Genomic DNA, 16,646 nt, shown 5'->3' with positions numbered 1-16,646 from the left:
GTAAAAATACTTCTAGTCATTATGTATTTGCAGAAAACATTTTTTACCTGAATTACACATACGTACTAAACAAAAATATAAACAGGCTCTTTCCCAGCGGATTCAATATGAAGTCGGTTCTGCTATGTTGCCTGCTGTGTGATGTTAAGAAAGGTGACCCAGTCTGTAATTGGTATTTTATCCTCTTAACCAGGTCTTTCACAAAGCAAAAGTTTTTAATTTTGATTAAGTTCAGTTTATCCATTTTTACTTTAATGGTTAATGGTTTTTGCATCAAATCTAAGAACTCTTTGTCTACCATTAGACCCCTAAAACTTTCTCAGATATTTTGTTGAAAAAGATTTATAGTTTTGCACTTTACATTTAAAGTCCATGGTCCATTTTGAGTTAATTTTTGTATATGGTATAAAATTTAAGTAGAGGTTGATTTTATGGTGTATGGATATCCATGCTCCAGGACCATGTTGCCAACACGATCTTTTCTCCATTAAATGGTTTTTGTACCTTTATCAAAAATCAATATGACACGTTTATGCAGGTCTGTTTTCAGTTTGTTTTGTTCCATTGATCTATGTGTTTATTCTCCCAATACCAAGTAGTTTTGTATATCATAAGTCTTGAAATTGGATAAAATGATTCCTCCCACATTATTCTTTCTTTTCAAAATGGGTTTGGCTATCCTGGTGCCTTTGCATTCCCATATGAATTTTAGAATATCTTTATCTACAAAAATCTTGCTGGGATGTTATAGTAATTGTACTAAATATGTGTATCAATTTAAGAATTACAGACATCCATCAACATAGTATAAATCACTATATAGATATTATTTAATTTCTTTCATCAGTATTTTGAGGCTTTCAGAAAACAAATCCTGTACATATTTTGTTAGATTTACAACTATAATTTTATTTTTGTAGATAGTATTATATTTTTAATTGCAGGTGTTCATTGCCAGAATATAAAAATAGAACTGATTTTTGTATGTTTATCTGTATCCTATAAACTTGCTGAATTCACTTATTATTTCTAGAAGTTTTTGTTTTTTAGATGCCTTACAGGTCAGTTTTATTTACTCCTTTTCCATATGTATTTTTTGAATTTCCTTTGCTTGTTTTATTGCACTGGCTAGAACTCCTAGCATTATGTTGAATACCAGTGATGAGAGTACACATCCTTGCCTTGTTTCTATTCTGAAAGGAAAAGTATTTACACTTTTCCCATTAACTATAATGGTAGCTGTAACTATTTTGTGTTAAGAAAGTTCACCTCTATTTCTATATTTCTTAGAGTATTGACTTTGTCCAACTTTTTTGCATTGATTGGTATGATCATGTAATTTTCATCCATAGCCTCTTAATAAAGTACATTGATTTTTGAATATTGAACTAGGTTTGCCTCCCATGATGAATCATACTTTGTCATTACACACATTGTCATAGTGTATAGTTATACATATTGCTGCATTGTATGCTAATATAATGTTAACCATTTTTTAATATGTATTCTTGAGGTACATTGGTCTAGTTTTCTTTTATGTGCTGTCTGTGTCTGGTTTTAATATAAGGGTAATACTAACTTTATAAAATAAATTAGGAAGCATTCCTTCCTTTTCTATTCTCTAGGAGAGATTGTGCAGTTTTAGTGCCAATCCTTCCTTAAACATTTGCTAGATTTTCCAGCAAAATTATAGGGTCCTGGAGATTTTTTTGGTAATTTTTAGTTTATGAATTCAATTTTATTCACAGTTGTAGAATTATTCAATTTATCTATTTCATATTGGATGAGTTTTGCTAGTTTATGTTTCTCAAGTAACTAGCAGTCCACTCTATCTTGTCAATTTTTATATAAGTTGTTCATCTTATTCCCCAGCATCCTTTAATTGTCTGAAGTTTATGAATTCAATTTTATTCACAGTTGTAGAACTATTTTAGTTTATGAATTCAATTTTATTCACAGTTGTAGAACTATTCAATTTATCTATTTCATATTGGATAAGTTTTGGTAGCTTATGTTTCTCAAGTAACTAGCAGTCCACTCTATCCTAATTGTCAATTTTTATATAAGTTGTTCATCTTATTCCCCATCATCCTTTGTCTGAAGGATCTATAGTAATATGCCCTATTTCATGTATTATATTTGTAATCTGTGTCTTTATTTTTTGCCAGTGTTGTTAAAAGTTTATCAATTTTATCTTTTTGAGTAAACTACACTTTGTTTTACTGATTTCCTCTACGTTTTATATTTTCAATTTAACTGATCTTTGCTCTTTTTTATTTTATTTTTATCTGCTTGCTTTGGGCTTATGTTGTCCTGATTTTTTTTTTTTAATTTCTTTAGGTGAGAGTTTAGATGATGAATTTGAGACTTTTCTTCTTTTCTAATGTATGCATTTGGTGCTATAAATTTTCTTCTCAGCATCGCTTTAGCTATTTTTCATAAATGTTAATGTGTTGTATTTTCACTTTCATTCAGTGCAATGCATTATCTTTTTCCCTGAGACTTTCTCTTTGATCTATAGGTTATTTACACACATGTGTTGCCTAGTTTTCAAGTGTCTAGAGATTTTTCTTTTATATTTTTGCAATGGACTGAATTATCATAACCCCCTCCCCACCATTCATATGTTGAAATCCTAACTTCCAAGGTGATGGAATTAGGTGGGGGGGTTTTGGAAGGCAATTAGGTCATGAAGGTAGAGCCATTATGAATCTGATTAGTACTCTTATAAGAGAAGCCTTGGAAAGACCTCTTACGCTTCCACTATGTGGAGACACAACAAGAAAGCACTATCTACGGGCCAAGAAATCGATCTTCTCCAGACACCAAATCTACTGAAGCCTTGACCTTGGACTTTCCAGCTCAAACCGTGATAAATAAATATCTGTTGTTTACAGATTACTCTGTTTATAGTATTTTGTTATAGCAGGCAGAATGGTTAAAGTCACTTTCTGTTAAAAGTTTCTAGTTTGATTTTATTGTGATCAAAGAACACACTTTGTATGTTTTTAATTATTTTACATTTGTTGAGGTTAATTAGCTTTATGACCCAAGTTGTACTCTATCTTGGTATATGGTCTGTTAGTACCTGAAATGATATGTATTCTGCTGTTCTGGGGTGTAGTACTCTAAAAAAGTTTTCAGATCTTGTTTCTTGTTGGTTAATAGCATTGTGGAATTCTGTATGCTTGTTGATTTTTTATCTAGCTTTTCTATCCATTGTTGTGAGAAGGTTGTTGAAGTATCAAACTATAATTGCTGATTTGTTGACTTCTTCTTTCACTTCTGTCAGTTTTTGATTCTCATTTTTTTGCAGCATCATTGTTTGGCGCATGCACGTTTAGGAATGTTCTCTCTTTGTTGGATTGACACTTTTATTAATCATGTAATATCCTTCTCTGTTTTTGGTAATTTTCTTTTCCATTGCTTACAAGTTTATTTCATGCTAGGCTGCTCCTTTCTTGATTCTTTGGCTAGAAACAGCAAACTTTTGTTTCAGGGCTTTTTTTGTCTGGTTGTCTTGGTGTTTCCAGGTTGTGGACTTCTTCAGCTACAAGTTTGGGATATATGAGGGAAACAAAAAACAAAAGAGAACAGAGAAGTTACCACTGTGTCATTATTTGGGTCTAAAGGGTTCCTAGCACGTCTGCCTTCTTCTCTTCATCTTTCAGAGTCTTCTTATAAGTGTTTCATATATAATTTCCAGGTTTTTAAGTTGTACTTAGCTGGAGGAATAGGAAAAACTATATCTATTCCCTCTTCTCCAAAGCAGAAGTCTCCAGAGTTGTTCCACAATTAAATGTGATCATGTATGTAAAAGTGTCCACAGGATCGATAGTAAACATTCAAAGTAAACAAAAATAACAAAGGCCTACTTTTGTTATTTACTTACACAAGGGAAGAGCATGATACCTTAAAGCTAGAAAAGAATTCTTCTTGTATTTTGCATCTATTTATTTCTTTTCTTTGACACACAAATTGTTTACACAATATGAAAATAATATCGCATCTAGCCAACTTCTCTTTAACACCCCCATTATATACAGACACGACTTCTGATGAAATATAACATGAAATTATGTGTTCTGAAATTAAATATTGCAAAGTTACTCAGGCATTCCTCTAGTGGTTTCTTGCCCTCACTAAGCAGACATGTCTAGGAATCCAAAAGGCAAACCAGATTTTAAGTACATTCTTTTTTTGGAAAAATAACTACAAGACTCTTAGGAAATATTATTCTTTGAAAATATTTGCTTAACAAAGTAAAGAGAGTAAACACAAATATGAGCCAGATGTTTGACATTTTTTTCATCATTTGCTGTGTATAACATTTGTCTGGCTAACACACTTTAGAAAGACATTCTTATCAATAAGAGATATGTTTATGTAACACTGTGTCCTCAGAAGATGGCCAGTGATAACATTTTTTCTATATTCTTTCAATTTTTATAGAAAATAAGCTCCAAATTTTTATAACTACTCTATAAAACACCATGTCAGAATGAAAAGGTTGGGGAGACAGAAATAGAGAGAGAATGTAAAATTGTACTTGGAAATATTTCAACATGTAATATCAAGAAATTTAGCAATAGCTCTCTATATCCAGTCCAGTCTTCTTACTTTATGAAAACTGAATTTCAGAGAACTTAAGTGAACTAAGAGTAAATGCTGGCAGAATTGAAGATAAAATTCACATCTCCTATTTTTAAGTCTAACGGGCTTTTTAAATTTTCTCATCTGTTATTAATGTTAAAAAAAAGAGTTTTTTTTTCAAGAAAAAGGTGAAGATAAAGTGTTAGTAATAATAGAAATAAATTACAAGAGTGTTGTAATTCCAGCACTTTGGGAGGCCAAGTCAGGTGGATCACTTGAGGTCAGGAGTTTGAGACCAACCTGGCCAACATGGTGAAACCCCGTGTCTACTAAAAATACAAAAATTAGCCAGGCATGGTAGCTCATGCCTGTAGTCCCAGCTACTCAGGAGGCTGAGGCAGGAGAATCGCTTGAACCCACGAGACTGAGGTTGCAGTGAGCTGAGATCGTGCCACTGCACTTCAGCCTGGGCAACAGAACAAGACTCCATCACACACACAAAAAAATTACAAGAGTGTAAAAATAAAGCATACATTTTCCTAAATAGGGATGTTTTCCTTTTTATACGATTTCTTGCCAGACTTCAAAAAAAAAAACCTTTTTTTTTTTTTTTTTTTTTTTTTAAGATGGAGTCTCACTCTTGCCCAGGCTAGAGTGCAGTGGCAATCTCAGCTTACTGTAACCTCTGCCTCCTGGGTTCAAGCAATTCTTGTGCCTCAGCCTCCTGAGCAGCTGAGACTACAGGCATGCACCACAACACCTGACTAATTTATTTATTTATTTATTTTTTGCATTTTTAGTAGAGATGGGGTTTCATTATATTGACCAAGCTGGTCTCCAACTCCTGACCTCAGGTGATCTGCTCACCTCGGCCTCCCAAAGTGCTGGGATTACAGATGTTAGCCACCGTGCCTGACCAAAAACCTCTTCTATATTTAGAATTTGAGCATCAATTTAAGACTAAGACCAAGAAAATATTGCTAACATGAATAAGAGATTAAATTAGATTTAATTTCTTTAGATACATGACTGTGACCATTCTAAACAAAAATATACATCATTAAAGAGTTCTCTCAATAACACTAATATGAATAAATGGTTTGATCATATGTATATATGTTAATTTTATATACTTTTTTACATTTTACTATGAATGTTTGCTATATGCTAAGTTATATATATATATATATAACACGTAATTTAATTTACACATAGATTAGGAAGTATAATGATGAAATGAACACTTGTGGGCTTACCAAATAAATTAGCATGTAGACTATTATCAACACCCATGAACTTCCTATTGCTCTTTTCCTCCCTCTCATCTCATCTCCCCACTTCTCCCACACTCATGAGGAAACTATATTCTGAATGTAGGCTCCTTATCACTCTTTTGCCTTTCTGTATAGGTAATAGCTACGTGTCTATATATACTTATATATACTAAGGAATTCCAAAGACTTAGAAGTCAAAACAAAATTGCATGTTTGTATGTATGCACCCTAGAGAAAAGGAAGGAGTCTTCAGACAGAGGATTTTAAAGATGTTGTCCAAGTATGGACATTTTAAAGTTACTTCCACAGTATTTGTGTAGATGATTTTATTTCTTCCAAGATTTAGAAAAATGTTTATTTTATCATATGCATGACTGTGTATACATACAAATAAAAGAAACAATTGAAGCTATTTTCAATAGATTCAAACCAAATAAGGATTTCCTCAAGAATCTAAATATTTCAAAGGAAACTTTTTGCATTACTAATCAGGAAAACCTTTTCTTTTTTATCTTTCTGTGATAATATGCTCTTTAAATTCCCATTCTCTTCCCCTTCTAACTACTCCACAACACTCTCGATACTGTCAGAGTCTTCTACATGTGGGGCACTGTTTCAGGACTGAGGGTGAACAGTCAAGAACAGGATAGAGATGATCCCTAACCTTGTGTGACTGATTTACATTTCAGTGTGGCAAAATCTAAGGGACTGTTGTCCTATCCGGGTTTCCTTGGGCCTAGAAGTCTTCATTCTTTGTTCTCCCAAAACTTACAGATGGAATTCTCAAGGATTATGGTTTCAGACCAGAACTGTACTAATGCTATGCACTCTTGGGATGCTGAAATATCAACATGACAGGCAAACTAATTTGTCCTACCAATGAGCTATGAGATTTTGGCATTTAAATTCCTCTTCCATTTATTTCTTCTGCTCCAAAATCATGTGTTCTTGTACCGCTAAACTCATACCTGAATTACTGCTAACGTGTTCCCAGTGTATCTTCTGAATCCTAGTCTTCAGTTGACCCTGCATAATTTCCAACAAATCAATTGTCCCTTTATACTTATTTCATTTTTTCATTCTCTTCTGCCATCTTCCACATTTTTAATTTAAATTAGTCAAAACTGAATATTTCTGTCTGGCTTCTCAAGGACCACCAAGGCCCACTATAATGTGGTTCCTTTATTTGCTAGGAGTAGAGGTTGTTTTCTTAGTCTAAACTTCTTTCTTTTTTTTTTTTTTTTGAGACAGAGTCTCACTCTGTTGCCCAGGCTAGAGTGCAGAGGCATGATCTCGGCTCACTGCAACCTCCACCTCCCACGTTCAAGTGATTCTCCTGCCTCAGCCTCCTGAGTAGCTGGGATTACAGGCACCTGGCACCACACCCAGGTAATTGTCGTATTTTTAGTAGAGACAGGGTTTCACCATATCAGACAGGCTGGTCTCGAACTCCTGACCTTGTGATCCATCCACCTCAACCTCCCAAAGTGCTGGGATTACAGGCGTGAGCCACCACACCCAGCCTAAACTTCCTTTCTTCTAGCAAAAATCCCCTTCCTTTTGACAAAAGCAGTTGATCTGTGAATGAATATGACTTCTTCATTGGAGCTTTCAACTAGAACTGCCAGAAGAATGTTTCTTTCTATTGCCTGACAAAATAAGACTCCAGAGCTGGGATGACCAAAGTTCCAGTTTTCTTGGGATAAGGGGAGTTCCCAGGATCTGGGACTTTCAGTCTTAAAACTTGGATAGTCCCAGGAAGATCAGGACAAGTTGGTCACTCCAGCTTCTCCATGTGGACAATAAAGAAAATTCAAATGACATCAAGTTTCATGTTCTAATCCTGGTAGTTCTTGATGGGGGTCTAAATTCTGTATTTTTTCTTCATATTTTGTGAGAAATCCTAATATCTTTCCAAAACCCCTTTTTGTTCAAGCATTTCAAGTTTGGCTTCTGTCACTTGCAACCAAAAGTAGTCCAAATTTACACACCCATTTCAACTTCAATGTGATGAAAGTAAAAAAGTTTAGACACAAATTATGAATTGAACAAATTATGGTAAATCCAAACATTGTAATGTTTTGTAGCCATTAATAATTACGGCAGATATTTAACTTATTACCTGAAAAAATTTTGATATATTTATCCATGAAAAAAGCAGGCTGCAAAGTATTTCCTAGTCTATAAGTCACCTTTAATATACACATATATACGTTAGGATTTCTCAGATGACACTGTCAGAAACTATAGTCAAACATGATTAGGGCCAAAAAAAGGAAATTTTTGGCTCATATAATGTATAATTAGGATTTGAGGATAATGGGATTGAAGGGGATAAGTTTTGTTGGTCAGGAAAACATAGATATGGATTGAGGTAGTTTCCAAATGAAAAAGGGATCCTGTTTTTATCCAAAGAATGGTAGGAAGGGCTACTAAACTAGAAAAACAATTACTTCAAATTGAATAGATTAGATAGATAGATAGATAGATAGATAGATAGATAGATAGATAGATAGATGGATGATAGGTAGACAGACATGGAAAGAAAAATATAATAGATGTGTGACCATGTTAACAGCTATTTTATCTGGATGGTCATGTTATGAGTGATTATTTTTTCCTACCTGGAGCTTCTCTGTTTATGAGATATACTCTGACTCTCAGTCTCTTTTCCACTCTTTGATTTGGAGAGTTTGGAAAGCTACAATCTAAACTCCCCCTAATATTCTTGAAGCTAACATTCTGGATGCAAATTATCTATTTCCAGTACTTGAGAGAAATTGAGAAAATTGAGAAAGTCTGCAAGGCAGAATGAAGAAAAGATGATAGCATGTTCCTGCAACTCTTGGCTCTTGCTGCTGGCATTTTAGAAATGTGAGACTTTCCTGTAGCTGCATTCCAGGTCTGTGCACCATTTTTCCGGGTATGAAACTGCAGAATGACATCCTACTCTGGCTTCCTAAAATCAGTCACTGTGAGAGGCAGCTGTGGCAGCAGTACTAGCAGCTGCTTCAGGGATAGTAGTAGCTCCTCTGTGGATCAGCTTGGTATTCTTTTGGACATCAGTCCAGAAAGTCTGGAACAGAACCTGTTCTTTCAGCCCTTCCAACAATAAGCAATAATAGTTGCTAAGTTGTAAGGAACTAATATCTTGTATTAAATTCCTTTCTACTTAAAATACTTGCACCAATTTCTGTTTTCTGCATTCAACATTACTGATTTGCCTATATTTTATTATATTGTGATTGTACATATATATATATATCTCGTGTAATAAAACATACTTAAAAAGTCATTTTATTCCTCTCCAACACAAATTCCTTATTTAAATTAAACTGGTCATAATGTATGCATTTATATTGTCTATGTCTCCCTCCTGTCTACTCAGATTAACTGGGAGAAACCACAGCACATAGTGCAGTAGCAGAGAATTCCGACTGTCCCCACCATGTGCACTGTGCTCAAAAAAGCAACAGCAGTTTGCGCAGGAAAACTGTTGGGTCCAATATGGCAGGACAAAAAGACAGTGAAGTGGAGATATGAAGAATCTTCTAAACCCATGAAAAATCAGGGGTAGAAAGAAGTTTTGCAGAAGTCTAGAATTTCTCTTTGGGATGGTAAGAGCAAGAGCAAGAATGATTTAAAATTGTACATTTATATCATCTAATCTTTATGTATGCTTTCATTATCATTTTTTGCCCACAAGAACTCTGAATTTTGATAGTGTCCATTGGACTTTAAACTCATCTACCTCTTTGCTTGGCTGTGATTAATTTCCTCTTCTTTACTCCTATAGAAGAAAGTTGACATTAGATTGTATTATTTTGTGTCTTTATTAGTTTTTTTTAAGGAAATGCATATGGGAATTGACTCATATTAGACTCTATCAAATGTGTCAGAAGGGAGTTTCCAATCCTCATCCCTGTAGACATCAAGTAAAGAATTCTATTGCTCAGAGATAACCAGTGACACCAGTTTGGATAAAGACTTTCTGACATTTTTTGATGCATTTGCATCACCTTACTTTCTTTTTAAAATGGAAACACACTGTACATACTGTTTACTACTCAATACTTTCTCTCAGCAATATATCATGAAAATATTTCCATGTCAATATACAGTTGAATCTATCTTTTTTTTAACGGCTGCACTGTGGCCCACTTTATGTATGTAGCTTATTTAACATGTATTCTGTTGATCAACTTAGCAATCATTTCCTGATTTGGGCTCTTAAAAACAGTGAGGCAATCTATAGCTTTGCTTACATGTGAATTAATTTGATTTGAAAAAACTCTTCAAGTGCAGGTTTCATCTGCCACCTAGCAAACAATGTTAAGAACTGGCCAGGTACAGTGGTTCACACCTGTAATCCTAGCAATTTGGTAGGCCAAGGCAGGACTGCTTGAGCCCAGGAGTTGGAGGGTGCAGTAAGCCACACAATTATACCACTACACTTCAGCCTGTGCAACAGTGAGACCATGTCTCAAAAAAGAACTATGTAGTTTATACAGTATGAAGCCTGAGAATGAATTTATGTTTTTATTATAGTTATAAAATCTGGGTTGAGGTGTAAAAGTCAGGAGCTATTAGTATATTGAGTGTAAACTTCTTCACCCTTTCTCCTGCAGCAGACCAAAAATAGATTCATGAAACAAAGAGGTTATTAGCCACTGTGGTATATGGATACACTTGAGAAGATTTATATATTTGAAATAGAGAATTTAGTCCACCACCAAAAGCAAATTAAACATGTTTTATTGTTCTAAAATACAAATGTATTATCAAAAATATATCAGTGTTATCAGTGATTCAGTAAAAGTTACACCAGCAAAAAAAAAAATAAAGTAGATAATTTCAGTTAACCGAGAAAATAACTCATCTGAAAAAAAGAATCTATTTTATTTCAAGTGTATCCCAAGAAGAGGCTGGCAATGTGAGCTAAAGCTGAAATTAGTGTTATAGATGGTGTTAGGAAATCACATTTCCTTTAAAGTCCTAAACTCAATAAAACTTAATTCCAAGAACTCTAAGGAGGAACCTCCATGCACTCAGCATTGGCTTCATAATGCATTCAGCATGGCAAATACAGAGACAATCTTCTTAACAAAGCATACCTCCATAGAATCTCAAAGCTCAAAGGGAGTTTGAAGTTCATCTAATTGTTCTACCAGACTACTAGTTTATACAAATGAAACAGTAACTTATGTTTGAATATCTCTAGTTACAGGCAACACTACCTACCATAGAAATTTGTTCTATTTTTAGATACTCAGGTTTTTTGGTTTGTTTTTAGTTTTTTTTTTAAATTCTTCCTGTAAGCTTTTGCTCTTAGAGCAGCCTTGCAGATACCAAAGTTATCATCTGCATCCTCAACATTCTCTTAAGGGGGAATAGCTTGCCATTGAAAAATATTCTGAATCCTTCAATTTAATTTTACTTTCCAGAGACCTCTGATTTTTTATTTGTTCATTCATTCTGTCATGATATGATACGGTACACTCACTCACTGCAAATACAGCAGTGGGAAAGGTGATGAACATGCTTCTGTCCTCATGAACTTACACTAGGGGTAGGTAGGGCCAGATTTAGATGGAGGGAGCGTAGTGTGATAAAGTTTGTATAGAAAGAAAACGCTACAGAAAATGATTGGAAAGAATGGTATGAGACAGACCTGAAGAGGTGCCTTTTGGGCACGTTGAGGTTTGACTGCTTAGAGAAGTAAAAAGTTATTGAAGGTTTTTATAAAAATAGGAATGAAATGATCAAATTTGCATTTATAAAACATTGCTCTTGATCTCATGAAAGAAAACAGATTAGAGGGGGCAAGAGGAAGGTAAGTCAACTCCTAGTAGGCTATTGGATTGCCCCACTAGCTGAAGGTAGGAGATAGAAGGAAGTAATGTGGTATGTGAGAAATTGATTCATTTCACAGACATTTAATAGGCAAGTATTTAGAATTCAATGATCTGGCAACAATTTTTAGAAAATAGAGTTTCTGCTAATATGAAAGCTTAAACAAAGTTATGAAGCTGTTTAATTTTTACTTCCTATTGTTTAAAGTGATTAAAGACTTAAACATTGGCAACAGAATAAACAAATACATTAAAATTAAACAGTATTTTAGACAAATTCATGAAGTATTATAGAAGAAAGATTTCAAACCCTTTTTTTCCTGATTTGAACATGTCAGAAAGTGTGTCTGCAGTTTCCCAGATCTCCTAATTCAGTGTTTCATCTTCCTAAGAAAATCACAGTGGAGAAATAGAAAAGAGCAGAGGATTTATGGTATATGATAAGTACATACTTTATAAAAATGTATAATCTTCAAACATATAGAGAAACAGTACAATAACAATATTTAAATATGCTCTCTTTTTTGCAAAGACTATGAATAATAAAAAATTAGAATGTAAAAGTATTTCTTGCTTTCATGAGCTGGACCAGAATTCTTTAATTGTAAAAATAATACACTTAAAGTTGAAATTTGAAGGTATGGAAGGTAGAGGATTCAGACAATGCTCTTCACAATACTCAGATTATAAATCCTGTGATTCAGTAAAATTGAAGTTGTCTATTTCAAATGCAGACACTGATTTTAAAGACTGGTCACCTAGCTCCACCTTCTGGCTAAACAATAACTTTTGTTTCCTTACCCACTCCTGGCATAGTTTCATGAAGGTTAAATATTATGATGTTGGCGCCACCTGCTGGAATGTTTTTCTAAAAACAAACATACCCTAGAGATGGGAAATTAGATGGCTATACTGCAGAAATATGACTTCTAATTTCTCTGGAAAAAATATATATATAATACTTGAAAAATAGCTAGATTATGCTAAAGAATTATTATGAATTATGTTTATTCTTATGAAAAAAGTTATATATCCCTTTAGCAACTCACTTTCTATTTCCTCTTTTGCTGTCCCAATGCAAACCTTAGCCACAAAAGAAACTATCCCGAAATAGTTTAAGAGGAAAATTAATATTTGAGCACACTGAAATAGATTATTCCTTAAATTGTATAATTGTAAGAAGTAGATAGTATTAGTCCCCCATTTACTCACTAGAAAATTGAGATTTATTCAGTTTAGCTGCATCTAAAGTATCTTATACCAAAATAAAATACAGTAAAATTTGAATTAAGGTATTTTTACACTGAATTTTTTGGTTTTTCTGCTCTACCTGTTTTCATTGCTAATTAAGGGGGGTTGAGAAAATGTGGATTGTAATTAAATATGATTTTTTAAGCGTCTGAAAAGATTTGCTAATCTCTGTTAATAGTAGGTCTTTGTCAGAAGTAAACAACTACTCTTAGCCAAGATCAATTTATTTCCTTTATTAGTTTTCCACAGGCTTCATGCCACACTTTCTGTTTGTTGCCTGGGGTTTTTTTCTGCCTAGCTATCTCTAAAACCAATCATGATATTCAATATTCAAATCACCCTTATTGACATTTGGACAGAAAGGTACAAAAGAAGGAATAATAACTTGTTAATTATTCTAAGATCTTGATTAGATTCTACATAAACATTAGAAATGCTAAAATTTCCATCAACTTAAAAATAGATGTTTCATTAATTCACTAATACTAATCTTATTTGATCTAAACTTTTTAAAGGATTTCCTTTTTGTGTTTTCATTGTTATATTATAGCTGTGCATAATTTGGAGGTATCTGTGATATTTTGATATAGCTATACGATGTGTAATTATCAAGTCAGGGTAACTGGGATATCTATCACCTCAAACATTTGTCTTTGTGTTGGCAACATCACAATTCTTCTCTTCTAACTATTTTGAATTATACAATAAATAATTGTTAAGTGTAATTTATTTACAGTACTATTGAATACTAGAACTTAATATGAGCCTTTTAAATGCATTTTCAATAACATTTTAGCTACTAATAAATGCCAGTCAGGATGCTCCATTGCAGCTGGCAAGGAGGACTCTCTTTTAGGTTAAGTTGTGAAGAAGGATGGCAGCCTAGCAGAATGAAGGTAGATATGAGAAGCCTCCCTCATCTGCAGAGAAAACTATTAGTAGTAGGACAAAATAAGGCCAGCATACAGAGGGAATAAAGCTAATACTAAGATGAATAGTTATTATTTGAACAAAATTTCCTTCTGTTTTTAACCCATTATCAAAACAAAATAATAGTCTTTCCAGTTTGTTGCTTTCATAAGTGTTTCTGCTCTTGCAACTAAGGGAGTGCTAACATAGCTCTCCAAAATTACTTACTGATTAATATAGTACTAATACCTATAGTACTTACTGACTAATACAGTACTCCAAAAATATTTATTGAATTAATATATGTTGAATGGAATGACCTTATTCTCCTAAGTTCTCTGAGCTTTATTTCTTTACTCAATTATAAAAGTTAAGGTAATCATACACACTTTACCTTTTCTCAAATTTAATATGGTTTATAAATGTGCTATACAAATATCAAAGATCATGACATTTAACCTGCCATATTGTTCAACAAATGAATCCATGCACCCAGAAAGTGTTCCTTAAATATGTTATATGTTCAATAAAGGTAAACGTGTTTGCCAGAGTAATCTGTTTCCATGTGTCCGTTCTAACACGCAAAACCAGGTAGGGAGAGTTTTCCGAGGATTTTATAATTTCATACAGAACTGTAACTCACTGTTATGACAAAGCAAGTTAAGTTGAAGTATCAGTATAATGATTGCTAACATCCATATTTGTCATATAATAGGTGCTTGAAAGAAAATCCTTTGTATGAAATAATACTCCATTTACATTTTTTCTTTTTGTAAAAAAAAGGAAGTCATTCTGTCAATATAAGAGGAAATAATTTCTCACACAAGTTTTTCAGTTCTTGCTATCTGAAAAATATCTTATTTAGGATGCTAATCCAATTGTTAGTGTTCCTGTGATTGTATAAGTATCAGAAGAGCAATTTGTATTTACTTCTGTGATATTAAATATGTAATGCAGTTTTCAAAGATGATTTAATTAAATACCTAGGATAAGACAAAATCAAATGTCTTTAAAAATGTCTTCAGTAAAAATAAGCATATCTTAATAAGGTTACTTTTTTTCTTAATAAATATTTATGTATGTTCTTTGGATAAATTTCCAATCTTCCATTCTATATCATCTATTTTCACTTTTGTCCTCAAAATAGCAACTTACTGTAGAAAATTATATGACAATCAAAACTAGAGAATACATAAAGGAAGAGATTTGTTATCTCTGTGAACTTGAATACAATTATTTGCTATTATACACAACGACAGTTTTAGTACACTCACCCTGTTATCATCCCAGCTTTCCCTTGATTTGAGATTTTAAGAATTATAAGTACTGCAAGAGGAGCTCTCTTCATTACTAAAACTTAGCTGAAAATTAATTTTTGTTCTAAAAATATATTGCATTGTGGTTTTTTTCTAATAAGTATAAGCTAATTAGCTAAATAAACTGAAGACCGCAAAATAAAAAGTGGCTTCAAATGAGTCCCTTTATTCTCCTGTAAACTCATACACATACAGTATAAACCTAGAGGAAAATGGAGAGTAACAGGAAGCTATGACTTGCCATATAGACTCTAAGTCTTGAGTACTACTGATCCTAACATCAAGGTACTTTCAATATACAATTCCTAAAAATGCATGCTATCTAATAAAGATGCATCCAATAATGATCCTTTTAGCCACACCTTATCTAGATTAAAAGTTAAGTACTCAACAATTATAAAGTGCGACTATTAATCATTCATTTCACCTTTGCTCTGATGGTTGTCCAAAAATTAGTATTAGGTACTAAAATTGAGGATTATTCTTCTCAGTAGGGAGTTAATTGTCACTCCAGCTAAATAATCACCAGTATTTCCTCTTTAGATTTATATCATTTCCAGGAGCAAATATGACATTATCATCACTTTTGAAAGATTTCTTCAGATCAAAATTAGGCAAGAAGAAATCTGTCTATCGCTCTGAAGATCACCCTTCATGGGGAGAGAATCATTTGTTTTGCTGTGAAAGTTAATCACCATTAGCAAAAAAAAAAAAAAAAAAAAAAAGTATTTTTCTATTGATACTTTTATGTGTGATGATCTGCCTTTCAGTATGAAGCAGGACCAAAGGATTCTGTAACCTTGACTTCCATAAATCAGAACACAAATGAGAAACCAGGAAGAGCAGGCTCCAATATGTTTCTCTAGGCTGATTGCATGCAGGAGAAGGTGAGTTAGGGCAGAGATTGGAAAGCATGAGAAAATGTTTTATATTAGCCTTTGGATTCTTGTACTTGTTTGATGAGTGATAGTACACTTGGGTCCTTTCTAGAAAGAAATTGTGTTTTCAGTCTTTCCCAAAAATTTTTATTTACTTTGATACAGGATGACAGAAAGTTAAAACATTCCAACTATGAGAAAAATAAACTATTTGGGGTGCAAATATCACAAAAGTTTGTTGTCAGTTTGACTCTTTAAACTTTCAGAGATGTAGCTAAAATAGCTAAGTTTCTACTTGTAATAATTTATTAATTTATTACACATCTATGTTTAAACCCACGTTTTATAAATAATATTTATAAATGTCCTACATAAGTTTAGAAACATTACTTATTTTCATGCCCACATTTCTTTAAACAGTTGTTTTCAACTTCTTCATATGTGTGTTTAACATTACTGTCATAATTGTCGCTGGAGGCTGGGCACAGTGGCTCACACCTGTAATCCCAGCACTTTGGGAGGCTGAGGCAGGCAGACCACTTGAGGCCAGGAGTTCAAGACCAGCCTGGCCAA

General features: G+C 33.3%; 1 protein-coding gene across 2 annotated transcripts in view; it reads right to left on the bottom strand.

Annotated features, from left to right (window-relative positions):
* Positions 1-879: 879 nt before the first annotated feature.
* GAS2 (growth arrest specific 2) overlaps positions 880-16,646 on the bottom strand; it is a 261,526-nt gene continuing 245,759 nt past the window's right edge. The window contains exon 10 of one of the 2 annotated variants that reach the window (XR_008669940.2): positions 880-3,550. The gene's annotated coding sequence lies outside the window, so the exon portion shown is untranslated. Of the gene's footprint in view, positions 3,551-11,935; positions 12,107-16,646 lie in introns of those variants that run through there. The other variant, XR_008669941.2, reaches the window with a different exon arrangement.

This window comes from Gorilla gorilla, chromosome 9 (assembly GCF_029281585.2).
Source record: "Gorilla gorilla gorilla isolate KB3781 chromosome 9, NHGRI_mGorGor1-v2.1_pri, whole genome shotgun sequence".
Classification (NCBI taxonomy): Eukaryota; Metazoa; Chordata; class Mammalia; order Primates; family Hominidae; genus Gorilla; species Gorilla gorilla.
Note: the sequence above shows the minus strand (reverse complement) of the source record. Positions and strands in the feature narration are given on the sequence as shown.